The 9978-nt window shown below is 40.0% G+C and overlaps 2 long non-coding RNA genes across 2 annotated transcripts; one reads left to right on the top strand and one right to left on the bottom strand.

Moving 5' to 3' along the window:
• Positions 1-230: 230 nt before the first annotated feature.
• LOC116723742 (uncharacterized) lies at positions 231-748 on the bottom strand. The gene is made up of 2 exons (XR_004340030.1): positions 546-748; positions 231-405 (listed from the first exon to the last, which is right to left on the bottom strand). It is a non-coding gene; the product is annotated as an uncharacterized LOC116723742 (long non-coding RNA).
• Positions 749-8606: 7858 nt separating this feature from the next.
• LOC116723424 (uncharacterized) lies at positions 8607-9496 on the top strand. The gene is made up of 3 exons (XR_004339979.1): positions 8607-8650; positions 8731-8823; positions 9158-9496. It is a non-coding gene; the product is annotated as an uncharacterized LOC116723424 (long non-coding RNA).
• Positions 9497-9978: the final 482 nt, after the last annotated feature.

The following is a 9978-nucleotide window of genomic DNA, read 5'->3' as shown; positions in this document are numbered from 1 at the left end:
TCGTCTTTAATCTTCTCATCTCCTGAAACGACCGTGATTCTTGGTGACCAAAATGTGAAAACATGAATAGTTTGATTAAAAGTAGAACCAGTCAGATTAGAAAGAACACAGCTTTATTTGCTCTCAGTATGAACATCAGTTTAATCATAATTAAACGTATTGAGAAGCTAAAAACAACAGATCGTTAATGCACTTCAACTCTGTAAGAACATCAGCCACATTTTTTTAAAAATTAGAAATGTTTCATCAGCACATCGGGCTCATGTGATCCCAGCTCCAGAAAGGTGAAGGTCTCTGGACATCCTGAAGGTCAAACACCGAGTGGCAGTCAGGAAGACGGACACTTGATGAGACATCCTGCAACTCAGAGGCTGCAGAAGCACCGCACTGATGGTTTACCAACATCTGGAAACACATCGGAATATATTAGGAATGGATTCTGACACTTAAGTTATGTGCAACATCCTGGCTAAAATTAGCGCATGCATATTCGGCACTATTGCAGGTTTTATAGTAGTTTAATGCAAAAATCACCGTTAGCTCACCTGCACCGTCTGAGCCACCTGCTTTCCTCCCGCTGCAAGGCGGAGATCAGCTGTCCTCCTCCCACCGGCGCGTTTCTAAGCAACACAATCTTAAGACTGCCTTGTTTTTTGTAGTTTTTTTTATTTTTTCTGAAGACTTCTTTTTGTCTCTTGTTTTTGCCGTGGGGAGTCTGACAGAGCATTCTCTGTTTCACTGTGTTCACATGCAACAAACATTCCTCTTCCTCTGATCCAGAACTAACAAGCCGACCAGCAGAACCCAGAGAATATGAGGAGCAAGGACAGAGAATTATAAGGACCGAAGTGAACTTTTCCATCCAATTCAATGCAGATTGAAACACCCAGATTGAATTGTTGTTCACTTATTTTTCTTCATTCTGACTTCATATTGCTGCAACCAGACATGGGCAGGTTAAAAAGTGGGAGACCCAGGCTGAGTTGCTTTATAAATTTGTCTTTTGCTTGATTTTTACATTTCATTTAACAGGCCAGCTACACAACAGCAGCTATAATTTAATGTGAAATAACCGGTTCGTTGTCGTTTTTATGAAAGTGTTTAGCGCTAGTTTGAAGCCGACTTCATGCATGTAAACACAGCCAGCATTGTTGCCATTTAGCTGCACGACAGGAAGAAATACAACGCTAACTCATCAGGATTATGTTTGATAGTGATCAAAGGCTGGTGCTGCTCTGTCATTGTTCCCCAGCGCTATGTGTTGTTCCGTCTTTGTTAACCCGGACTGCCTTCTCTGTGGGCAAAGACGGCTTCAGAATGAGCGAATGCAAAGTGTGTGTCGTGCTTTCCTGGATGTGTGTGTTAGAGTTACGACTGACAATCTTCAACTGACTTTGTTCTCTCATTTCCTTAAGGCTTTTATAAACCTTCAGTTTGTATTTTTTACTCTAAAGCACTTAAGTTTTTTTTCTCTCCTTTGTGTTTGATACAATCTTGTTACTCTTAAGATTTATATTTATACAGATATACATATTTTTGGTATCTTCTTATCCTCTTTTGTCTTTTTTCCCCAAGTTTTGTGCTAATGTTGAAAAACCATGATCGCAGTATTCATGGATGCATGTTGTAATATTAACTTTTTTTTTTTTTTTACATTCATGTATGAACTGAAAATTGTAAAACAAAAAATACTTTTAATGTCCTGGTGTGTAAAATGTATGTATAAATTAAATTAACCAACTTGAACACGAGTGGATTCATATGTGAAAGAAACATGACACCGTAAAATTGTTTTAGATGTGCAAGTAAAAATGCTTAAATGAAATGAAGAAAGAAAAAAAAAAGGTGTAAGCCAGCCTAGACGTATTCATTACCATGGAGGATCTGGTTATTAGCAACTTTTTGAAGAACCTTATGAGTTAAAGCAAGATTTAATATATTGATAAATATTTTCAAGCTATTATATTGGGTTTTTTTTCAGATTATTATCTCAAATTAAGACTTGAAATATAAATTAAAGTTTTTCCTGGAGAAAATGTTGGCTTTGTATTATTCAGTAATGCATCGGGTAACAATGTCCGCCGATTGGACCACCTCTGGATTTATAATGTGAAAGTTCGTGTCTTAGAATGACTGCAAATAATTATCTGAGCATTACTATATATATTTTTTTGCTTCTGGAAGAACTAGCATAAATGTGGAAAGGGTTCCCTGCATTAATATTTGGGTCGAGGAGCGGTTGGCCAGTAGGTGGCAGCATACGGAGTGATGAACAAGACAACGCGATACTTGTGTTATCTGCGTTATTTGTAGTCCAATTTCTCTCACGCACCAGCGCGTGCGTTCGTCAATGGAAGTCATGGCAACGACGTTAGCGTCCTCAAGCCTATAAATGACGCCGACCTTCTGAATTCTTTCCCCTTTGCTACGGGACTTTTGAGAGAGACGCCTGAAGGAGCCTTTAAAGCCTCGGAAGGTTTGAGCTTGTCGAGAATCTGCTGTGCAAAACTTGCTGAAGAAGAACTTGCTGAAATTCGCACTTGCTGAAGAAACCCGTGGATACCAAACCTGCGAAAGACGTTTCCTGACCGGGAGAAGAAGCAGCAGGGTGACCAGCTGGAAGGTTAAAATCATTCTTCTACTATTTTTAATAAACGAAAGCAAGTTATTACTAAGATATTAGTGACTTGTTTAGTTTATTTTGCGTGTATGTGTGTGTGTGTGTTTTAAAGAAATACTGACTGCTGTAGAAAAAAAGAGAGTAGCATTCTTTGCTAGCATAGATCTAACTAACTAGTTAACTAATGAGCCTTTTTCTTTACTGAATTTCGCTGGAAATGTCGGGAATGTTAAACTGTGGTGTAATAATTTAAGAAATATATGCATTTTACTGAATTATAGTCAAATTAGTTAAATTAACTTCAAATTCCTGAAAAATTAGCTTGTTTTTTGACCGTTATTTTTTGAAAAATGCCGTGGTAAACACTCAGTTTCCATGGACACGCAAAATGAAATGCCTTAAATATTTAATATTATTTTTTAAAAACATTTTAAAAAATAGTGTTTACCCTTATAATAACCTATATTTTAATTGTTTAGTTTCATTATTTTTTCAAGATAGGGACATGTTGATGTGGTTGTGTTTTTTTTTAAATGCCCTGACAAACATACTTGGTTTCCATGGTAATGACATCAGACTAACGGTTTGTTAGGACGCTTTCCATAAAATTTCCATTCATGTACGCGTTCACACACTGATGTTTATAAGCTAATGGATTGTAGCCACAGATGTTGTATCGTGCCAGCAATAAACTCCAGCTAAAGGTGAGAGAAGTGTCTTGCTCAAGGACACAACGACAGAGGCGGACCATTGCAGGGCAAACTCCTACCACTGTCGCCCCAGTAATAAGCATTGTAAGTGTGTGTGTTCGTTAATGATAGACCATTAATAGGCAGTGAATCGTGTATAGTCGTAGTGATCATCAATCAAAGCTAATTTTCACAAACAAAATAATGATTTATTTGTGAAAATCATCTTTGATGACTTTGGATTCCAATTCTTGGTAAACTGGATGGTTCTTTGCCCTTTTTGTCTTTTTGATAAATGCCTAGACAAACATATTTAGTTTCCATGGATACATTGGTGACATTATTTAAAATGACTTCAACGCAGCTTTGTGAAAAATGTGTCATATGTAGTCTCCATGGATACATTGATTAAATAACAACACACAGCTTTATTCTTATAAAAAGTAATTAAAGAACAATCAATGTGTGCCTGTTGATTTCACAAAGTAACTAAATTATTTAGTTTACTGTAATTACTCAAGACCAGAAAAACAGCCTTTTGTTCCATTGCATTTTAGTGACGTATCATTTTCAGAAGTCACTTGAATGTTAACAGTGAATGTTAAAATTCATTAGAAAAACAATCATCTCAGTTTCAGTGGGTCCAGTTGTGATTCATTTGTTAGTTAAAATCTTGGAGGGATTGCAGGGGTTTGACATTGTTTATGTGGTTTAAAAAGTTATTTCTGGTTTTAGAAAATCCGTTTTGTTTTATTCAGATCTTTGGAATAAGTAGTCAGTGTCTGGTCCAGGTTTCAAAAAATGCCTCAATAACACATTTGGTCTCCTTGGATACGTTGCTTGAAATAAAACCTTCATACTTGAATATTAGAAAAGTTTTTAGATACATATTTGTCCTGTATTATTTCTAAGTAGTTTAGTTTGTATTTACTAAACCATTATTGCTTAGTTTGCTTTTTCTAAGAAAGAGGAGTTTTGAATAATTAGTTGTTTACGAAATGCTGTGTTGGTCCTTTGCATGTTTGGAGCTGTAATATATTTTCACGCTGATTACATTTTCAGAAAGAGTCAGCAATATTAATAGTGGTGATTGGAAAACATTTGACTTTAGTTTGAGAAAATTACTTTTAGTGAATCCATTTTGTTGCAGGGTTTTATTTTATTTTAAGAGTTTATGGCTAGGGATGAATTACCAATAAATCTAAATTTGATTTATTGTGTTTAATGATTGATTGGTACCAAGATGAAGCTGCAAGTTTGTTTGTCTGAGTGCTGATGGTTTATACGTGTTTGATCACTGAGTTTTAGAGTTTGTTCTGGTTTTTATGTAAAATTGTGTTTTTTGCTGTTTTTTTTTGTGTGACTAAAGATAAGCTTTATTTATTTTATCTCTTAATTCCCGTTCTTGTTGTATAATCACATCTGGCATAGCATTAATATTGCTAATTAAATATATTCAAGAAAAACAAACACATTCACAAAGCTGGGTTATTGTATTGTTGGTATTTAAGTGTTCCCTCTAAACATTGCTTTGGACTTTTGTGATTTTTTCAAGATACAGATTTATAGCTTTTTTGGCTTTGTTTTTTTCTTCACAGCCCATACCATGGCGCTTCCAGCAGATGGATCCCCGACGTTGGAGGGACGTCCAGATAATGGTGAGGAACACGGTAAGTTGCGGTTAAATGAAGCCGACATGGTTTCTGAAGACCACGGAGAGGAGTTGAAGTATAGTTCACCTCCGCAGTCTGTGGACTGTTCTACCAGCTCCACTGATAGCAATATTACCAGCTCCAGTGGTAGCTCTACTAACAGCTCCAGTGAAGACGAGGTAGGTAATGGAGACCAGGATGACTTTAGATCCCGATTTCGGGTTGTCCAGGTCCTTCAACCAAACATTAAATTAGGGGTGGCTCAGAAGCCCCAAGAAGACATGGCAGATGGGAATTCAGTTGAATTCCCATCTGGACTTGACAAACAGGAAGAGCCCATTTTGCGTCCAGAGAAGTCCAGACCTATCGGTACCTTGCAACATCATCAGGTAGGTTTGGAAGAGGACGCGGCTCATGTGACATCTGTGACTGGCATAAACGGAAAGAGGACAAAGAACAGTGATGCGGAAGAGGAGCCCCCAGCCAAGAGGACCAAGTATAGTGTCCTGTCCTTTCCGTACCAAAAGACGGAATATGACGATCCCATTGAGTTACCACCTGTCCTCAGTCCCTCAACACCGACGCACTTTGAAGATCCTATTTTGTCATCCCCCGTCCTCAGTCCCTCAACACCGACGCACTTTGAAGATCCTATTTTGTCATCCCCCGTCCTCAGTCCCTCAACACCGACGCACTTTGAAGATCCTATTTTGTCATCCCCCGTCCTCAGTCCCTCAACACCGACGCACTTTGAAGATCCCATTTTGTCACCCAGTGTTATCAGTCTCTCACCAATGTCGCCAAATGAGGATCCCATTTTGTCACCCAGTGTTATCAGTCTCTCACCAATGTCGCCAAATGAGGATCCCATTTTGTCACCCAGTGTTATCAGTCTCTCAACAATGTCGCCATATGAGGATCCTATTTTGTCACCCAGTGTTATCAGTCTCTCAACAATGTCGCCATATAAGGATCCTATTTTGTCATCCCCCGTCCTCAGTCCCTCAACACTGACGCACTTTTTAGATCCCATTTTGTCACCCAGTGTTTTCTGTCTCTCACCAATGTCGCCATGTAAGGATCCTATTTTGTCATCCCCCGTCCTCAGTCCCTCAACACTGGCGCACTTTTTAGATCCCATTTTGTCACCCAGTGTTTTCTGTCTCTCACCAATGTCGCCATATAAGGATCCTATTTTGTCATCCCCCGTCCTCAGTCCCTCAACACTGATGCACTTTTTAGATCCCATTTTGTCACCCAGTGTTATCAGTCTCTCACCAACGTCGCCAAATGAGGATCCCATTTTGTCACCCAGTGTTATCAGTCTCTCACCAACGTCGCCAAATGAGGATCCCATTTTGTCACCCAGTGTTATCAGTCTCTCACCAATGTCGCCATATGAGGATCCTATTTTGTCATCCCCCGTCCTCAGTCCCTCAACACCTGTCCTCAGTCCCTCAACACCGACGCACTTTGAAGATCCCATTTTGCCACCCAGTGTTTTCAGTCTCTCACCAATGTCGCCATATGAGGATCCTATTTTGTCATCCCCCGTACTCAGTCCCTCAACACCGACGCACTTTGAAGATCCTATTTGGTCATCCCCCGTCCTCAGTCCCTCAACACCGACGCACTTTGAAGATCCCATTTTGCCACCCAGTGTTTTCAGTCTCTCACCAATGTCGCCATATGAGGATCCTATTTTGTCATCCCCCGTACTCAGTCCCTCAACACCGACGCACTTTGAAGATCCTATTTGGTCATCCCCCGTCCTCAGTCCCTCAACACCGACGCACTTTGAAGATCCTATTTTGCCACCCAGTGTTTTCTGTCTCTCACCAATGTCGACATATGAGGATCCCATTCTGTCACCCCTCGTTTTCAGTCCTTCACCATCAATATACTTTGAAGATTCAACTTTGTCATACCCTGACTGCTTTTTCTGGATGGGGACTGAAGAGGACACAGAAGAGGAAGCAATACCTTCAACATCTAGCGGAATTACAGCAAGAGAGAGCTCCAGACACGTGTTTTTTAGACCTCACTACGTCTTGTCAAGTGACTCTGATTAGATTGGGATCTGTAAAAACTGAAGACCTATTTGGGAAGTCACATTAGGACATCATCATTTCTCTCATGTTTTTTATTAAAGCCATTGGGTTTCTAGGAAGCCTGTGGAAGCCTTCGGTAGCGCCTTGCACCGGGGCTTTTCTTTGTTCCGCTGCTAAATTTAGTATTTTAGATGTTAAGGTTTCTGGCAGGACTGAGGAAGCCTTAGGTAGCGCCTTGCACCGGGACTTTTCTTCGTCTTTGTGTTTTCCTCTCAACTCCGTCCTGTTTCAGGGTGTAATAGTGGTGCTTCCCTACACGCTGCTTTCCAATATAGTAAATTATTCTGTCCTGTTCCTCTACTAATGCAGTCTCCCAGTTTTTAATCTTTCAGGTTTTAGCTGCTCATCGCTGGATTCTTTCATCGTTGTCCATGTGGTTCCTGCCTTCTGGATCCCTTGTTTTTCACACCGTTTGTAAGTTTTTGCATTCTACCTTCACATCATGCTGGTGGCAGATCTCTGATTCTCTGATCATTCCAGGTTGGATCTCGTCAGCCAGTAAACCTCCACCTTCAACACCACCAGTCAGACAGTGGAAGATAAGAGAACCCAGTTAACAAAAAAACAGTAAAAAACCTATTTTTACCTGGCTAGCAATTTTAAATATGGATGAAATTGAGGTCAAATTTCAAAGCTGTTCTTTCTTCTGTCCATGTTCACTTTTTTTAACTCTGTTGTCTTTTCTCATTATTTCATTTCTCCGTCAACTCATGTCACTTGACTTGAGTTGACCAACAATTAAAGAAGAAGACCTGCTCCACCTGTAAACCTCCACCTTCAACACCACCAGTCAGACGGAGGAAGAGAAGAGAACCCTGTTGACAAAAAAAGTAAGAAAACCTATTTTTACCCGAGTAACAATTTTAAATATGGATGAAATTGAGATCAGATTTCAAACCTTTTCTTTTTTCTGCAGATTTATATTCTCTGTTTTTTAACCCTGTTATGTTTTATCTTTATTTCATTTCTCCGTCAACTCATGTACCATGACTTGAGTTGACCAACAATTAAAGAAGACATGCTCCACCTGTAAACCTCCACCTTCAACACCACCAGTAAGGTGGAGGTAGAGAAGAGAACCCTGTTGACGAAAAAAAGTAAGAAAACTTATTTTTACCCAGCTAACAATTTTAAATATGAATGAAATTAAGGTCACATTTCAAAGCTGTTCTTTCTTCTGTCAATGTTCTCTTTTTTTTAAACTCTGATGTCTTTTCTCTTTATTTCATTTCTCCGTCAACTCATGTACCTCAACTTGAGTTGACCAACAATTAAAGAAGACGACCTGCTCCAACTGCTGATCTACTGGTTGTAACAGATTGTGGAAAAGGTGAGGACATGATGACTTGATCGGGAATTCACTTTAATCATCTGTTATTTAGACAGAGATTAAGGAATGTGTGTATTATTATGTGATGATTCTCCAGCATCACCAGCAGCACTGGACCAATCAGGAGAGAGAAGACACAGAGGACTGAAGGGACTCAGAAAATCCTGCTGGAAATCCCAAGATGAAGTTTCCTGATGCAACAGGGGGACACCTGAGGACACAGAATAAAGAAGGACCATGTGAAGCAGGTCCTTCAATAACAAACCAAGCATGAGTTGACCAACACTTACAGCAGCAGGTTACTTTGTCCATCTACTGGTTGTAACAGATGATGGTGAAGGTTGAGGAGATAATGACTTGATCAGAAACTGTGGCCGACAACTGCAAACGCGCAGCAAACAGCAAAACGAGCTGCAAACAGGTGAAACTGCACAGGAAAAGAGAAACTTCATTATCTTTTTACATTTTTCGTTTCATTTCATTGAAACCACAAAAATGTTTCCACCATAACTTCCAATTGTTGAATATTTTTTTCTATCAAACTTTGAGTAGTGTGCAAGAATTACCCAAACATGCTTTGACTTTATTGATCCCAAAGGGAAATGAAATGTAGTTGTGGCTCATTAATTCAGATTCTTCAAAGAGTTATTGCAGATGACTGATTGCTGTCAGCAGGAAAGATCTTTTGTAGCTGTCTGTGTTGCAGCAAACCTGAAGAAGCCTCTGACTGATGATACTCTGTTTTCCCCATACAGACTCATGAAGAGGACGGTCAGAGTCGTCCATAGCTTTCTTGACTCTTGTGAAGAATCTTTCTTTGCGTCATCTCCAGAGGTTCCACAGTCATCTCCAGAACAGAACCAGAACCAATCCAGCCTTCTTTATCAGATTGTTGAACCTTTTGAGGTTCCTGGCTCTGATGCTGCTGCACCAACAGATGATAGCAGAAGAGATGACACTCTCAGCAGCAGACTTAAAGATCTGCAGCAACTTGCTGCAAACCTTGAAGGATCTTAGCTTCCTGGAGAAGTGCAGTCTGCTCTGTCTCTTTTTGTAGACGGCTTGTCCATGTGGTTCCTGCCTTCTGTTGCGTCTCCAGTCCAGTCTGTGTTCCAGATGAACACCGAGGTATTTATATTCCTGAACCACCTCCACATCTTCTCCCATGATGGAAATAGGGTTTCCTGTTTCTCCTGAAATCAACAACCATCTCCTTTGTTTTGTTTACAGTCAAGATTAGATGATTGTTCCCTCACCTGGCCACAAAGTGATCCACCAGATCTCTGTACTCAGCCTCTTGTCTTCCTCTGATACACAACAACTGCAGAGTCGTCTGAGTATTTCTGTAGATGACAGAAGTCGGACTTGTGCTGGAAGTCTGAACAGTAGAGGGTGAAAATGAATGGTGAGAGTACAGTGCCCTGTGGTGTTCCCATGTTGTTGACCACCTGGTTAGACACACAGTCTTCAGTCTCACTAACTGTGGTCTGTTTGTCAGGTAGTCACAGATGCAGGTGATTGTTGAGGCCTCCATCTGTGTCTTCTGGAGTTTCTAACAGAGCAGATCAGGCTGAAT

Source organism: Xiphophorus hellerii, chromosome 7 (genome assembly GCF_003331165.1).
Source record: "Xiphophorus hellerii strain 12219 chromosome 7, Xiphophorus_hellerii-4.1, whole genome shotgun sequence".
Lineage (NCBI taxonomy): Eukaryota > Metazoa > Chordata > Actinopteri > Cyprinodontiformes > Poeciliidae > Xiphophorus > Xiphophorus hellerii.
Note: the sequence above shows the minus strand (reverse complement) of the source record. Positions and strands in the feature narration are given on the sequence as shown.